This window comes from Phaethon aethereus (assembly GCF_964289735.1).
Source record: "Phaethon aethereus genome assembly, chromosome: 2".
Classification (NCBI taxonomy): domain Eukaryota; kingdom Metazoa; phylum Chordata; class Aves; order Phaethontiformes; family Phaethontidae; genus Phaethon; species Phaethon aethereus.
Genome location: NC_138582.1, coordinates 143,649,290 through 143,664,951, shown reverse-complemented (window position 1 = coordinate 143,664,951; position 15,662 = coordinate 143,649,290). Strand labels below are relative to the sequence as shown.

Sequence of the window (15,662 nt, the reverse complement as noted above, 5' to 3'; positions counted from 1 at the left end):
AAGGCAAAGGATCTCAAAGACAGATCTATTACAATATAAACCAGAACAATTAACTCCTTAATTGTTTTTAATTGTCTTAGGGGGAGACAGTAGAGAAATGATAAGGATTCATAAACGCATCTGTGCCTGTCCACTATAAATCTTTGTGGGACAGCTCATTTTATGTTTGTTTTCAGTCCAGTGAATTAATGAATTACTGTTTTCCAGCAAATTGTATTGTCATCTCTGTGTCCCTCGGGAGTTTCTTCCATCACCTGTGAGGCCCAGCAACATAACTAACTACCTCCTCCGCTTCTCAGCAGTCTTCCAGTCTCTGCTTCTTGTAAAATCCTCCCACTTGCTGGATTCTCTTGCCTTTCTACCTGCCCCACATCTGTGTGCCCACTGCATGTGCTCAGCTGCTCTGTGAGACAGCACAGCCTTTCTCTTCTTGCTGCATCTCCCTGACCTAGAAAACAGCAGTTAGAGCAAAGAAGACTTGGAGCCTTCCTCCAACAATACCTTTTCAAATGAACACAAAAAACAGATCATGTAGTGCCTATCTGCAAACTAGATAAGTAAATACTGTCACCTTGTCATAAATAAATAGATAATAGCAGTCCATTTATAAACAAACAAAAAAAAATCTCAGATTATTTTAATAATACTACTAAGAAGAGAAAAATTGCAGAGAAAATAGCATAACAATTGTCTTAGAATACAAATACAATGTTCTGTGAATATACAGAAGCCACGATATTTAGATGTGAGGCTGAAAGCCTGTCCTATTGAGCATTACTTTTGTGAAAACAGGCTTCAATGGGATTTTTTCTTCCACATTAAGACTGCTAAGAGAATTACTACAGTTATCATGTTATACTGACACAAGGTCTTGAGCCAATTCCAAGGAAAAACATAAGCAAAAAAACTGCCTATGTTTCCAGTTGACTGGTGGTGAAATTCGGAGAGGTAAAGAAAAAAAGATGACCCTAGAAAGCCTCATTCAACTGTTCCCTAAATGCAACAGCACCTGAGCTCTACTAGCACTTAGAATCATAGAATCATAGAATAGCTTGGGTTGGAAGGAACCTTTAAAGGTCCAACCCCCTTGCAATGAGCAGGGACATCTTCAACTAGAGCAGGTTGCTCAGAGCCCCGTCCAACCTGACCTTGAATGTTTCTAGGGATGAGGCGTCTACCATCACTCTGGGCAACCTGTTCTACTGTTTTACCACCCTCATTGTGAAAAAATTCTCATTATATCTAGTCTGAATCTATCCGTCAAGTTGGACGGGGCTCTAAGCAACCTTATCTAGTTGGACATGTCCCTGCTTATTGCAGAGGATGTGGACTAGATGACCTTTAGAGGTCCATTCCTATATTTAGTCTACTTCATTGCCCAGCCTTCCAGAGCTCCAGGTGCCTCAAGTCCTGAGCATGTCTTCGGCAGTGCCTTGGTCCTGACAAGGCTGGAAGGTCATTGCCTAGCTTACATGAAATCCTGAGTGTGATCAGTGTGAAGGGTTTGGCCTGGCAGGTCTCTGACTGGGTCCAATGCACACGTACAGGCCCAAGTTCCTTATCTTCACAGAAAAGGCAGTGAAGGCTAATGCTCACTTTTGAAATGGCATGCAATATGACTGTAGTAGATTACAGCACTGTCTTCGGGTAAATAAGCAACTTGTTTTCAAAGTCCTCTGTTGACTGAGGTTAGATTCAGGCCCATGTGTCATACTCCTTTCAGTATGTTTTAACCACAAAGCCATAGACTGCTCTGGGGAATAGAGGAGGAACATTTTTCATTCTCTCTAGTGAAACTGTGTCATTGTGCAGACGAGCATCCAAGATCAGCTGAACTGGAGAGAAGCGTGACTCTTCGGTATGGTAAAATGTGATGGGATGAGGGTGAAATTGTGAGTCAGTTTTCATTACAAAACGTATAAGCGTTTCTTGGAGAAGTTAGGAGACTCTGTCTCCTCAAACAATGGCTTTTTCTATGTCTTAAACATAACACTCACAAAACAGAGCACACAATCGTTCCAGGGCTTCCCTCTGCAATGAGAAATGACCTAGAGTTGTCCCCACTTCCGATACAGGGTGTCTTGAGTTTGTTTGTACATATGGAGACATGTTTTGCAGGAAGAGCTGTAGCTTGCTTCCAAAATAAGTCACAACCTAGTATCTAGACACTGTCCTTGAGGTGAAAAATTAGGCTTTGATTGTTTTCATGTAGAAGGGAGAATAAGAGCTGATTCACTACTCGGTGTTGTAACAGGGTATTGTATAGCAGAGCAACCATATCTCAATAGGCACAGTTGATCTTTTCTGAGCGTGTTAAAGATTACCCTGGGGAGACTGGCAGCCTGGGGCTCATATGATTTTTTAGACTTGATAAAGGACTGGTAAAGGATCAACATTTTCCTATTGACTAGCCAAGGCAGAGCTCAGTGTGCTAGCTATTTTGCATCTTATTCTGACATTCATTACTCTTTCTATGATTTCTCTTACAATATTTTGGATTTTGCACCGGCAGACAGATGCCTAAAATGTAGGCACTGCAGTGTGTAGCTTAAAGGCAGGAAAATATCTTCTGGAAAGATCTGAATGCATCTGGAGAGATCTGGAAAGGATTGGCTCTGTAAAGATCAGATGTGGAAAGATCTGGATGCACTGAGTACCTTGGTGAAAGGCTGAGGTAAAGCAAAGACTGACCCAAGGCCCTCAAGACCTATGATGCTATCCAAAGTATTGAGCTGTTTTCCTCAGTATACCTTCTGTCTGCCCCACTACATAGTACTTGTCTTCCAGATGGCTTCTTCTGTGTTATATTATACACACAGCAGCATGGGTAGCATGCTGTATGTTAACCTACCACAAAACTTGCACCAAGTATGTCTTCCTATAGGTATAACTTATAGTAAAAATAAACAAGTGGCCTCCTTCCTAGAGGGAAAGAGCTGAATGTTCAAAAGAAATGAGCACAAGGTTTTCCGGAGCAGATTTTTTTAAACAATTCTTAAAACTCTTTATTGACTCCTCTCCCTCAGTGAAGCCTCAAGGAAAGGCATGAAGCAGTATCCCCTTCCTTAGGTCAAGGGTTTGGTTGGGTTTTTTTGTTGTTTTTGTGTTTTGGGTTTTTTAATAAATGATGTCAGGCTGATGTGAGTTAGCACATCAGTTTTGGTGAGTCTTAGCCAAGAATCTGTGCTCACAGAGTAGGCCTAACCCTGAGAATTTCTGTAATAAAATAACGTATGACTCAGTCTGAATGAATCATTCACAATTCTTCTTTCTCTGTTGGAAGAATATTCACAGCAGACATGATTTCCTCAAATATAGTTGCTGGTTTTCTGGTTATTTTAAAACATTGTCTGACGATTGTCAATGTTTCCTTTTTTTCTGTTGTTTTTTTAACATATCACACGTATTTGTATTTTAAACCCTGTTGTTTATCTGTGATATCTGAGGAGGTCGGCCAAGCATGATCTTGTTTCCTGTTCCTTAGAACATAGGATTTTCAAATACTTTCCCATGCATGTTTAAAATTCATCATCTATCAATGTTTCTGCCAATGAAAAATGAAACAGGTCATTTAAATAATTCAAGGAAAAGTGAGCATAAAAGCAACACAGAGAAGTATGAATTAATTTAAAAATCCATACAAATGTTAGTGTATTTTCGTGGCTTTCCCATCTCAAAATACGACACTGTTCTCCACTGCGTGTATTACGTCTACCAGGAGAGAGTGGAATTCACAAAGTTGGAAGGAGACAGCTATGATTCTGTCTTATGGCTGATGATGGCTTTTACACAGACATTACTGTTAAAATGGAACAGTTGAAAATGCTTTATCAGGGCTGTGTTTTAGAAATGTATCTGAAATATCTCAGGAAACATTGATGCTGACAATGAATAGAGGGTTAATTCTTCTGTTGGTGTAAAGCAGCATAGCTCGTAGATTTGTGCTGATTTACGTTGGTAAAGCCCAGAAAATAGAGGGGATATATGACAAACAAAGGAAAACAAAGGATGCTATATTTATTTCATAAGTGAAAAATACTTCATAACTCAGGCACACCATTGGCATGAATAAGTTATGAAAAATCTTCACAGCCAAAAGAACATAATCATCCTTCATGTATAACAGATTTGTTTATTCTGTAAAGATTCATTTCAGTTGATTAATTATCAGTATCTGCTGATGGTGGAGGTAACAAGCCATCTCTGATGAGAGAATAATTTTAGGACATGCTCAGAATATTTTATCACCGAGCACAAGTTGTGTATGCTTAGAATATTTATCATACTGTGTACTAATAGTATTGCATTTTTAAAGATAAGTACTCAATGTAAATTATATTACAAATATAGGAGTTATCTATATTTTCCTTGTTTTTATAATAAGGAGAATATAAAAAAATAAATTAAAACAGCATAACAGTTGTGTTTGCATGTCAAGTGCTGAACTGTGCTGCTGCATTAAATCATTGTTATTCTGAACCAGTAAAAAATTTGCATAAGTGCAAATGTCAGCTCCTAACAATATCATCAGAATTGTTTCAGCTTATACCAAATCCAATCTGTACCAGCCGCATTGTATGCTCACTGGCCATTATTCACAGATGGAACTTAACAGGATGGAGGTTTATCAAGGGGTAAATTACCTTCTTTTTCTTGCAATTTTATGTATTAAGTAAACAAAATTGCAACACCAAGTTAAAGTGCCAAAAGAGGGATTAGATCTTGTCAATTCTGAAGCATTTATGAAGAGGAAAAAATTATAATAAATCTGTCAATCACTGCAAAATAAAGACCAAAAGAAGATTAGATTTTCAATACACTGTATTAATTTGCTATTTGTAAAGTTAACCTAGTCATTAAAATGTATAGAATGTAAAGCACTACCCATAACAAGACAGATTGAAATCTGTTAATAAATCCATTTGCCAAAATATTGGTCATATTTGAATAACCACACTACTTTAACCAGACTTTACTCACAGAAGAGACTAGGCATTGTTTTATAGAACATATGTATGTCTATAAAATGTTATGTGTGAATGTCTGCACACACTGTACATACATTGTGTGCAAGGGGACAGCTGGATTTTAGTTAGCCAAGACTTTGCAGAACATAACAGAACCTCTGCAAAGTTTTGTACGAAGCACTGAGTTTCTCTTAGCTTCAACAGACTTACATGTTTGAAAATATAAACATTTGGTCATCTTGAAACTCAGTGTTTTCTTTCATTTTCCAGCCAAACACCATCATTTTTTATTTTCCATGGAGATACAGCATTTATTAATTATAACTACACATTTCCAGAGGACCCACTATGAGCTAGTCTTTTTCCACAGCTCAAGAAAGATGGTCTAGCTCAAAGTCCATTAAAGCCAGCTGGAGCTTTTCCATCAGTTTCAGTGCTTTGCTTGGACTCCAAGAATATCACCCACCTAGGTATTTACAGCACTCTGTTATCGGCATGTGACAGCTTTTGGTATTTGTTTTGTTAAAAAGAGCTGTATAAAGACAAAAGTTCAAAAGGTTTTTAATGACTTACAAGACTGGAAGCATTGATAGCAAGTGTGTTTACCTGGGAAGATGATAACTTCTAATTATTTGGAGCACTTGTTTTTAATTTCATTACCAAGCAAGGCAGCTCACATTGCATTTGTACGTATCTGGCCAAAAGTCAGCTGTTAGCCAATTTCAAGCAGGCCTGAGAGAAAAGTAGCAGTCTCAGAGGTATTACATTCCTCCAGATTTTGTAAAAAATAGCAGCCTGTTAAAGAATAAAGACTTCTCATTGCTTCCACTGAAGAACAGCTACACTGTATGTTCATCTCTTGATAAACTCTAAAGAATACATATCCAGAGAGAGACTAGGAAAGCCTAACCACAGGGGAAGATGTCAGCCCAGCTACTGATCTCTTTAAATTCTGGAAGAATCGACAGGAAATCAGACCTTCTGGGTGGCTCTGCTCACATAGCTGCTTGTTTGGTAGATTGTTTCTTGCTTCTTTTCTCTTTGTTTTGTTTGTTGTTTTCAGTTTGGTTGGAGCCAGCCTTGGAGGGGTGGGACAAAACCGTCTGGATCTACAGTTTCATGCTCCAGAAGCAGGCATGATATTTCAGGGTGAGTTGTATGGTCAGTGGTGACTCAGTAAAAATGTGTCGTGCAGCTTTTGTCTTCAGTGTCTCAGAGCTTTCCCAGCCAGATGTCCACACTCTACATATCAAAAGGAGATTTTAGGGGATTTCAGCTAAGTTCCTGGAAGTTGAGCTGCAACAGATGTTTTGGTTGTTTAGTCCACTATTTCTACAGATAACAAGATTTAAACAATAAATACAGAAAATCCCCTGCTATGCTCACTGAAATCAATAGGAAAATTCCCATCTGAGAATATGATTTATCCTCTATTAAGGATTTTGTGGGTGGATAGTGATGTATGAGGCGGAAAAGAATCCAGCTCTTTTCTTCTTCTCTACTGCTACTACTGTAACAGGGCTAATCAGATGTGAGCCAGCAAAGTGTCCTTTTCCAGGGAGAAAGAGGAAAACTTGCAAAAGGGGAAAAAAGGTTCATCTTTGCCATGGTGAAAACAACCACTGTGTCATGTACTGCTTTGCTTGTTTGTGTTAGTATAGAGTATGTTAAAGTGCACATCACTGAAATGTTCATCGCCTGGTGAGGGAATCCATTAACTTATCCTTCTGTAGGAGCATCAGAGAGGTAGTCATAAAATGCACTCAGGTCCTGCGTACTTTCCTCTTCTTGTGGTATTTCCCTGCCAGTGCAGAGCACGTACAATCACTGTGAGGCTCATTACTAGATTCAGCCAGATAATGCAAATTGAGAGAATACATGCAACTTTGGCTACTAAGATTTGAAAGCAATACCTTTCTTGAATCTTCAGCCACAACTCAGATGCTAACATGCTAACCAGCACTGAAGAGCTACAGGTTGGCTGTTCTTCCGTAAGGGACTGGCATTTTCTTTGACCATGGATCCACTCACTTTCATTTTGCCTCTTTGACACTGGGCTTGATGAGGTCCATATGGAAGCTGAACCTGAAAAATATTTGGAACTTCAGAAGAGTATTGCTGTCTACTTAATAGTATGGCTTGTTGAGGGATGGTATCTTTAAAAAAGACTCCTGAAGGAGCCTGCTAGTATTGTTATATTGTTCAGAAATTCATATCGAATCGCACTTAGCAGCAGGACCTCTTATAGTGAATGAGATACACCTGTCAGACTTCTTGACTCTGGGTGGTTGCAAAATGCAGCATTTATCTCCCACTCTGTCAGGCTTGTGTTGGTTCCCAAAGAGTTCCTAGGTATATAATGGAGATTCTGCTCTTGGTTTATTTGCCCTTAAAAACTAAGCAAACTAACTGCCTTCTCTCTATTCCTTTGTTGTACTTGATACCAGGTAGGAGACTCATATCTTGCGGAGGCTGGGCATAAGCAGAAATGACCTTCAGCTCTAGCACATGGTCTCCTTTTTATTCTGAAAGTCCTGAGTATGCTGACCTGCAGTGCCCGTTGCAGAGCCTGTTGTTCAATGCTTTTTGGACAAGAACTGAAGAGATGAGTTCTGATCAGTTTTTGTGGGATTGTCTATCTAACTTTGCATTGGCACATTTTGAGTGAAGCTTAACAAATCAGATCTTTTGAGAGTCTTATTAGTCCAATTCAAACCATTATCTCTGGAGGAAAGAAAATATTTCACGAGTGATTATGTAGAAAGTAGCTGAGTCTGAGCATCTAAGATACCACTCTTTATTTCAGGAAGGAACTTTAGATACTTAGGTCAAGTATCACAATAGCTGAGCTTTCAGTTTCCCTTCAGGCAGATCTTTATTCTTGGTACTAAAATGAAAGATACTTTGGTGCCATCAAGTTTGAAATCCTTACGTAAATCATTAACATGAACCATTTATTCTGACCACAGCTACATGGTCTAAAGTTGATATTTGGAATCTGTTAATCATTACTTGTCAGCTACTTGCTGCATATTAGAAGGTGATTCCAAGCGCTCCTGCCAGCTTTTCAGAGGTCAGTACCTCTGGCTCTCTTTGCATAACCAACCTGCATCCAGCTTCTGTTAGATGGTCTGAAATGCCTAGTCAGGTCTTTTTCATAACCTGTCTAGTGCTAACTAAACAGATATCCTAAATTCTCTGGGTCAGATCCATGAAAGGATGGTAAGATGGTTGGGAATGTGATCCGAAAGCTGTGTTTTTTCTTGAACAGAGTCTGGTGGCACCAGAGCCCCACAGAAGCCTCCCTGTACAGCCCTGCAGGCACCCAGATGATGTCTCCACTCGTGTCCTCACCTGGCCCATTCCTGTTAGAGCTGAGCTCAGCCAAGGTGTTGAGGGACAGGAATTGGCATTGCCTCAGAGGTTTGGTCCAGCAGGGACTTCAGATACTGCACAGATTTTCACACAGTGTGGCTTGCAGTGGGTACATGACAGACAGTGAAAGCTTCGGAAATACCTACAAAAGGAAATGGTGGTGCCCCCCAGTTGCTTGGTGGCTGCTGATTTTGATTATTCCTATCACATTTTGCTCTGGTGCAGAAAATATCTTGGTCTGTCCCCAACAGCTCTTCTGTGTCCTTGGCTGCTCCTCATGAAACTCATTTGACCGATCGCCTTTCTCTCCTCGGTCCTTATTTCATTCTTTCTGCCACTGAGCAGCCTTCCCCACTCTGACTCATTTCTAATCCTGTAATTTGCAACCTCATCCCCCTTCAGTTGATCTGGTTTTCTTCTTAGCCCAGTGCTTGAAGCTCTTTGCCATTCCTTTTACATTTTTTCAATGTCTCCTCTTCCTCAGTCTCAGTTTTCTTACCTCAAACTCTGCTGCTGTTGCCCAATACATCAGTTCTGACTTGTTTCTCTTGTGCCTTAATTGAGCCATTTTATCCTCTTTTGTGCACTGGAAGCAGAAAATAAATTCCCTAATTTTAGTTTGGGTCTAAAGTGCTGCATTAGCCAACAACAGCAAAGAGCAGTCATTCCATGGAAATGCAGGGAGCCTACATCCTTCAGCTGCTGGCTCAAAGTAGAACAAACATTTGAAGAATTTAAGTACCAACCCTGAGCAAACCATTACTGAGAATCTGCAGATTTCAAATTTCCAAAGTTTTCATCTTGTCCAAATTAAATCATTTTACTGGCATGAGGTAATAAAAGAGCACATCCCAAATACAAGCATTAGCTGTCTATTAGTTTTCATCCATCTGTTCCAAAGTATGGTGGATGCCACAGCTAACTTTCTGAAAACTTTTCTAGCATTGAGAAAACATTTTTTTTAATCTTGTTCTTCAAAATGACTGCATTGGTTTTGCTAAAACTTTCTAAAAAAAAAAAAATCATTGTGAGCCAGCCAGCTACCATGGAATATCCTGGCCCAGAGTGATAGGTTAATATGTAAGCAGTTGAAAATAAGATCTTGTAATGGAAAATGCTGAAAAATTTATATTTTATCTCCAATTGTATAATGAATAAGTTATTTATATAATCCCATTTTTTTTCTTTATTGCATTCTTTTTCTTTTTTGAGACATGGAATGTAAATAGGTACAATTAGAAACAGTACAACCGGAGAAGAATAAGTATGATTGCTTGTTGTATAGAAATGCTAGATGAGAAATTCTACTGCTTTGAGGAAAAGGACAGGTCACAAAAAATCGCTCGGAGAAAAAACAATTATTTTTTGTCAGACTTAAAATGCTTTGTATGTTCAGTCTTCTAGAAAGGTAGATGACTGCGCAGGATGGGCTGTATAAACAGTCTTGACATCCCTTTAAACAATCATTGATCGGACACTGTAAAGCCTCAAACAGAGGTATACTGGTCCTTAAAGAATGGCAGAAAATTAGAACAGATTAAGAATATGTACTTTGGCAAGACAAGAGCCAAAGTTTCTGAAGGAAAATGCCTTTTGACACAGTTATAATCATGTAACAGCAGAAACCATTCCAACTGGAAATGGGATTTGTACAAATCACTGATCTTTGTTGCCTTTTGCTTCAGCTGCTACCTGATTTTATTGCTGTAACTATTCCTTAATTTAGAACTAATTGTAGATGTAGGGTGCAAATGGATAATGAATTTGTATTTGCAAATGCAAAAGAAATATCAATTCTACACTACTGGGAAAAATAGAAAAAATATTTACCCGAATGCAACTTCTCATGTAAAAGTTCCGATCCCGTTTCAGCACTCACGGTCCAGCAGTGTTCTGTAGAGATACACTGTTTCTTTAATGGTTTTCTGAGGGAATTCATTCCTCGTGATGAGCAGTACCTTAAAGCATAATTAATTTCATGGGGAGAGTTCTTCTAAGGTTAAGAAGGATCACAGACCCCACCTTTAGGTTTGCACAGTCCTTTTGCTGAATAAATCAAGGGAAATAGATTGCATTGACTGTACGCACCACTCCTTTTTAGTGGGAACTGAAGTTTCGACATGCTGCAGTGTATTCTTACAGCTCTCCCGAGTGGAAATCACATATATGTGACTGTTTCCATCTGATGCCTGGTGGAAATTCTGCGTTCAGGCTGCAGCAGTCATGCTGGATTAGGTGGAAGTTGAGGGAAAAGATTTTTAATAGATGCACAGAAAAAAACTTGTTGAAGGCTACGGCTGTTGAAGAACGTATTTAGCCAAGAATATACCAAAGGCTGAACTGAAGGATTTAATTGGTGAATTATAGATTAATTAATTATAATTGGTATAATGTTCACTACTCCTCAAGAAACAAAACAAAACAGTGCTCTAATTTTAACCTGAAGTCTTTGTCATTAACTATTAATCCTAGTTCTCATTAATGCAAAGCGAAAACATTATTGTTCCATTACAGACATGTACTGGTAGTTTTGAGAAATTCAGTTTATCTATCATCAGTGTATCCCATTTTGTAAAAGACCACTTTCTGAGCTGAAAGGCATTCCTGAAAACTTGTCTTTTTCTTCTGAATGTTTTTCTGCAACCCTTTCTGCACCGCTGTGACATTTTTAAGCTGCAGATCCCCGGTGTTGTTTTCCAAGGGAAGCTATTTCCATGGCCTGAGAGAGTGAACAGTGCAAAACAGGACACCGAGCAGGAAAGGGAGAATGAGCGTCCGAAGGAAAACAACCACAACTATGAGCAACAATTGCAATGAATGAACCGGGGGAGTCTGAGGTTTTGCAACTCTCTCAAACTAGCCTTTAGAAAGCAAAAGTAGATTCAGGTCACAAACATGTTTACTCTCTGGGACAGTTTTGTGATGTGTATTTTCCTTAAGGTCCCAGGCAGGCAATTTCTGCCAAAGGGTGTATGACAGCATAAGCAATGGCTTAGACTTCAGATTACAATTAAGGATACCGACAGCAAGATTTTGTTAAGGAAACTAATCACATTCTCCAGGAGCAGATCTAATGGCCTTGATTCATGCGACTTAAAATCTTTCTGAAGTCAACAGGATTATTTGCTGGAGTTGAGAGGACTGTAAAGAAAAATGAGCCATTGATCCAAACCCTGTATAGTCTGTATAGGTTGATAGTCAACAGCTTTGGGTAAAGCTGATTACTTGCCCACGCTGTATGTTCTGGCATTTATAGTAGTTGGCCACTGGCTGTGAGGGTGCAGACACAGGAGTAGCCTCTTCTTCTTCACTCATACTATGTTTATGTCTGCATTTTTTTTTGCCTGTTTCTAGCTATGGCTAGCTGAAACTTGGCATCCTTAGGGATACTTTTTCAACGTAGAGCAACAATGTGGGAGAGGACCTGTGCACAGAGGGAATGGTGAGGAAATCTCTTCCAAAGTTTATGAACTTGACTCCTTTGGGTCTATGGGAAAAAGGAGTGATGGTGAGCCAGAGGGACATATTTTAAATGCTGGTCTGTCTACTTCCTTTCTCCATAGAGGCTGGTGAGTTTTGTGAGATTAAAAGAAAAGAGGAAAATTGTTGCAAAAGGGTACCTGTTCCTTTTAGCCCATTCCATCTCACCTAGATTCCTTAGATTGCTTTCAGCATCCTACTATAAACATCAAAGTCCACCACAGAGAAAACAGAAAGTAGGAACAAACAACATGGTAGGCTATTAAGAATGAAAGCAGATAATAGTCCTTATAATATAACTGGAATGATAGCAGAAATGGTGACATTTCTGATACAGTTGCATTTGTGGATATCTAACTGTGGATATCGTATCTGAATTCCATTATGTTAATATCAAAACACTGATCAAGCGAAAGCAAGCAAATGTCAAGGTGTTAGAGGACATAGAGGACGGAAGAAAGAGTCTGAGGGGACACTGCAAACAACTAGGAGATGGTAGTTATATTGTAAGAAAAGGATTGTTCAAAAAAAAAAAGGAGCCTGGTAGTCTCTGTTCTCTCAAAAATGGAAGAGCAGACTGACTTTCAAAGAAACTGAAAGACAATAAATCTAAAACTCCAAAAAGAGATGCCCTTTTCCACTGCACATAATTACATTTTAGAACACACCACTACGAAATGCTACTGCATTAAGGTAATCAGTAGAAGTCCAAAAGGATTATTATTTTTGTTATGAATACTAAAGTTCCTGTCCTGTTACATTTACTAGAATAAAACTGTGTTGAGCCCACAATTTGTATTTGAATTTTAGAAAATGCTGCCAGAGCCAAGAGAAGATAACACTTCTCCAATTTTTTTTTCTTTTTGGGCTTTTTTTTTTTTTTAACTTAAAACCGTGTTCTGTGGGAAATTTTTATTATGATTTGAAAGAATGACTACTTTTGAGTGATAAGAATGCTGTATTGCCTGTGATGGAAAGACTCTATCGCTGTGCATACATCCTGAAATAGGAAGTTCTTTTTTTATATTGCTTCATCATTTTTTCCCCTCTTTTGGACGCTTTGTTCATCGGATAGTTACCTCTTTAGATTTGGGTTTGATTACAAACATTTGCATTACTTCAAAAGAGTTTTTAACTTTATGATCTCTTTGGTTCCACTTTTTCCTAAAGCCCATGGGTTTCTAACATTTGAATACTCCAGTCTAGGTCTTCAACTGTTCTTTCTTATTGGTGTTATTGTTCATTCATTTTATATCAGTAGCAGTGACTCCAGCAGAGATCGGGCCTTCACTATGTTAGGTGTGATATAATCAATCAATCGGTAGGATTTTTTAAATTATTTGTTTATTTATTTAAGAATATAGAAGACAAAATTATACATTTAATTTATAAATTATGAATTTTGCCGTCTCTCAAAATTTTTAGAGATCTGCTTGTCATTCTCTTTGTCTTTGAAAATCACTCTGAAATAACTTCTGTGGAGTGTTTGACCCTTTGGTCACAGTTTTTATCCCATCCAGGTTGGGTCTGAGTCATGCTGATGAGACAGGGGTGTTGTACTGCCAGCATCAGCGTTGGAAAATATGATTGTGTTGCTTCTGACGCCTGAGTTGGCTTGTTAGGAACAAGCAGGGATCTCGCTGCCAGGTAGTACATTATGCTGTGTAAGAACAACTTTTATACTGATATAAAAGGGATTTCATTCTATGGAATTATCAACAGGCAATTATTGGCCGTGTTCAGTAATGAGGAACTTGTTGTGATACGCCCATTTTAGGCATGCATCGGCCCTTCTGTCGCTGCATCCCATGAGAGGCTTGTAGCCATGTGGCTGTGCAGCCCCGGTTTGGCTCGTTGCCTCCCTGGCCTCAAGAAGCCTCAGCTTCTGCTTTTCTCTATTTACAAGGTGCACTCAGTTTTCAAAGGTGCTCAGCTCCGTGAAATGTCAGGCTGGTGTTACAGCACGGTCAAGCTAGCCTTCCCCATGGAAGGTCTTGAAGGCAATGACAAAACGGTCTCCGGTGTGGCCAGAAGAACCCACATACGGAGTCCATTGGGGCCTGTGGAGGTCATTCAGGATCGGATCTCTATATAAGAGTGACAGAGCTTTTTATAAACTTCAGAAGAAAGAATTAAGGTTTCCACAAAAGCCCAGAAGCCGCTTTCACTGTAAACTAACAAAAAGTATATTATATAGCTGACATTTTAATGGGCTTACTATTTTGGACACAAGGATGAAAATGATGCAGTTCTTCCATTTTCCTTCTTTCTAACCTTGCATTGGTTACAGTGTGGTAACCAGTAGACCAGAGCCTTTTCTATGTAAAGTGGTGAACATTCAAAGACCTACCGCATGAAGTCCCTGTTCTGCAACCAGACACGTGGGGAGAGCTTCCCAAGTGTCCAGAGGCCCACTACAGCCAACAGAAACATCAAAGATCACTTTTGAAGGTATAAGCTCAGAAACTGAGACACATTTATTTTGATATTTTCCTTTCACCAAGATGCAGATATATTTATATTTCTTTTTTCATTCATCTCTTTAATTGTTAGTATTGTTAAATATCTAAAATGTACAAAAGCTTCTAAAACATAAGTGACACAAAAATGTATTTTAATTCCTAATATAGAGGATTATAATTATGTGATTCTATGATTTTTTTTTCCTTCCCTGATGTTTTCCAGAATGTGCTATAAAAATAAAAACTTACCACTGTCTCCTGGCATGTGGTAACATGGTACTGGCTTTCTTTATTTTTCTTTTCCGGCCAATTCAAAGTCACTATTTTGAAAAATCAAAGTCTTTTTATTTATCTTCCTCTGGATCACTTTGTCCGGAGTAAGTGTCCAATATCAACAAAGAAGAGACGTAGTAACTTAGCGTGTCCCTTTGTTCCCTCTGTGAAAAACGGCAGCGCTATACATCTTTGCTCCCACTGGCTGCGTGACTGTCAGACAGCAGCATACCAGTGTTTTCAGAGTAACTTTCTCAAGCGCAGTTCATATTTATACAGACTAATTTATGTGTAACAGAGGACTCTTACAGCAAAGGCAGTAGAGCTCCTGAATAAAGCGGCATCTCCTCTCCTACGGAAAGCTAGAAATAGGAGGTAGCGGAGGCTTATAGAAAACAACGTAGAAGTAAATCTAACTGCTTGTTTTTATTGATATCTTCTTGCTGGCAAGGTGTGGAAAGTTACGTCATTTCAGAACTAGGTCATTTCAGGCACTTAAAAAATGTACGTACATTATGATGATAACATCACAGAAGGAAGGAAAAATAATGCTATGACCAGCCAGTGAAAAATGAGATGGTATAAATTCCATACCCTGCAATATAGGTTACAGTAAGCTGTTACGTACCGTGTGACCCCTTAGAAGGTGAGACCTTCTTCATCTCAAGTGCCTGCGAGATCTGGTCTTAATGACTGTTCCCTTTACTGGGGTACCCTAAGCCCAGAGATCTGGGTGGGATACTGCAGCGCAGTACATGTGCCCATTCTCAAAGATAGGTGCCTGCCCCGAAGAACTTCCAGTTTCAAAAGGTCTTAATTTGCTGGAGAGGACTTGAAATTCAAACATTTGATTAAGTCATTAGCAGTTACATATTAAGAGCTTTTGTAGTAATTGTAACATACACATAAGCCTTTAGGCTTTAAGTATCTATTGTTTTTATTATACTGTAACTAATTTACCATTATGTTTCCTTGTGACAGATTGTTTTCTTCCCTCAGGGACACAGCCATCACTAATATTGCCATTATGCTAGTATTCTAAGGGCCAGTTATTGATATTGACATCACAACCTTTTTGAAAAAAGTACCATTCATGAGTCCATGC

General features: G+C 38.9%; 1 protein-coding gene across 1 annotated transcript in view; it reads right to left on the bottom strand.

Annotated features, from left to right (window-relative positions):
* The window catches only part of SLC25A13 (solute carrier family 25 member 13), a gene marked incomplete at both ends in the record, with an annotated part of 189,792 nt that overhangs the window by 103,864 nt on the left and 70,266 nt on the right, over window positions 1-15,662 (bottom strand). The window lies entirely within an intron of this gene.